The sequence below is a fragment of the Melanerpes formicivorus genome, unplaced genomic scaffold (assembly GCF_026170545.1).
Source record: "Melanerpes formicivorus ecotype bairdi unplaced genomic scaffold, bMelFor1.0.p_v2 SCAF_5, whole genome shotgun sequence".
In the NCBI taxonomy this organism is placed as follows: domain Eukaryota; kingdom Metazoa; phylum Chordata; class Aves; order Piciformes; family Picidae; genus Melanerpes; species Melanerpes formicivorus.
The window spans coordinates 11,887,316-11,889,518 of NW_027142357.1; the positions used below are offsets into that span (position 1 = coordinate 11,887,316).

The 2,203-nt window shown below is 42.7% G+C and overlaps 1 long non-coding RNA gene across 1 annotated transcript; it reads right to left on the reverse strand.

The window, feature by feature from the left end:
- Nucleotides 1-202: 202 nt before the first annotated feature.
- On the reverse strand, nucleotides 203-2,203 carry LOC137440995 (uncharacterized). Its single transcript, XR_010987285.1, has 3 exons — nucleotides 2,146-2,203; nucleotides 1,026-1,304; nucleotides 203-358 (listed from the first exon to the last, which is right to left on the reverse strand). It is a non-coding gene; the product is annotated as an uncharacterized lncRNA (long non-coding RNA).

A 2,203-nucleotide genomic window follows, 5' to 3' on the forward strand; every position in this document is an offset into this window, starting at 1 on the left:
TATCTTGGCTGGCTTTGCAAAGCAAAGAAAGCAGCAGCCTGCATTGGCCACTGGACACAGTCATCTGCTCTTTTGATATGCATATGTTTGTGTCTGCTACCTCCTTTCATCTTTATATAAATTAGGGGGAAGAAGCTTCTGTGATCCTACCGCACCTGACAGCTTTACCATCCAGACAGCTTTACAGCCCGTTCAAGGGCTCAGGCTCCTGAGACAAGACCAGCAGTGCTGTGGCAAGCTGTAGCTGAAGCTGTCTGGACCAGAGACAGCCTTGGGAGCTCTTGTTTTATATCTCCTGCCACCCCTTTTGTCTTGCTGCCACATTAAGCAGGTGTTGCTCTTCCTTTTGTAGCACATCCTTTTGAAAAAACATCAAAAAGCTTCATTAGGCACAAGAAAAGGAATATTTGTTTAGGCTGTAATTACTTAATTACCATGCATAATCTTCTATCACTAACAAACTGAAGTGGCCATCAGGGCTGTATTCTTAAAATAAAATATTTTGAATAAAGTTTCAGAACTGTAGCCAGATGAAACCTCTCTGCTTGTGCTTGAGCACAAGCTGGTTTCAGAGGAGCAAAATGAGCGGCAGCCCAGAACACGTGCAAACAGCATCCTTCTTTTTGCATCATTTAAATTCAGCAAGTGACCATTTGATGAAGGTGCAAGGAAGGAGTGCTGGGAAGTTAAGACATGATTGAACTCTCAACATCCCTCTAAATGTGGTGGTATTGGTACAAGATGGGATCCAGCACAGGACCCAGCAGTGCAACAGGAAGGGGGAAAGGGGTCCTGGTAGTCTGTGCCACAGCTGAAGCTTTCCCTTCATTCACCATTCTCTTTCCCTTTTCCTGAAACAATCTGTGCAAACACCAGTGTGAAAACAAACAAAAAAAAAAAACCCCCAAACAAAAAAAAAAAACCCAAAAAAAACCCCACCAAAAAAAAACCACCAAACAAACAAAACCAGATATTTTCCCCAAGCTCTTTTTTTACCCTTTCTTCTCCCCCCCTCCCTTAATTACCTTTCCTGGTCTCTGTGGGATTGCTTTATCACCTGAGTTTTTCATGCTGCAGGGGTCTCCTCCTCCATGCACTTCTTCATAGAGTGGCTTTGTGTCCATCCATCCATCCCTCCCCTTGCTGTGAGCATATGTTGAGACTGAAGGGGTTGATTTCTGGGACTGTGGTTTAGCTTTCTAATGAGGCATGAATGCTGGGGGCAATTTGTGTTTTTAGTTTTATAAATCGATGTTCTGTTTCCTTGGCTTTCTGGTGGTGTGAGGCTTAGCACATTCATTACTCTCAACATTTTAAGACAAAAAAAAAAAAAAAAAAAGAGAAGAAAAGAAAAATAATAATCAGATGGTTCATGATTTTTCTTAACAACATCCAGCAAATGGAAGGCAACTTCCTCCCTCCCTCCCAAAGAAACAGTGATTCAAAACACGAGAGTTTAGTGTGTAAAGTCATAGTATTTCAAGAGCAATACCAGTAGCAAAGTCTACAGCCCTCTGGCTAAAGAGACAGTGACAAAAGGCCTGGGACCTGCTGTACCATCTAAAATGTAGATCATAGAACTGTTTCAGCTGGAAAAGAACTCCAGGATCATTGGGTCCAACCATCAATCTAACAAAAATATGGTCATTAAACCATGTTCCAGAGTGCCACATCTACATGTTTCTTGAATGCCTCCAGGGACAGTGACCCCACCACATCCCTGGGTAGCCTGTTCCAATGCCTGACCACCCTTTCAGTAAATAACTTTTTCCTTATATCCAATCTAAACAAGCCTTGGTGCCATTTGAGGCCATTTCCTCTTGTCCTATCACCTGATACTAGGGAGAAGAGACTGATCCCCTCCTTGCTACAACCTCTTTCAGGTAGTTGTAGAGAGCAATGAGGTCTCTCTTCAGCCTCCTTTTCTCTAGACTAAACAGTCCCAGTTCCCTCAGTCACTCCTTATAAGACTTTTTCTTTAGGCCCTTCACCAGCTTCATTACCCTTTCTCTGGACACATTCCAGCAAGGGATGTATTGAGGAAGACCATTATTCACAACAACATTATCAGCTTCACTCTGAGATGAAGTTTGTCCAGCACACCAGTTCTCCTGGCCCTTGTATAACCTTGCAAACATTGCTTACCATTCAGTATTGATCTACAATCTTCAAGGTCTTCAACTCCAAATATTCTGTGATACCT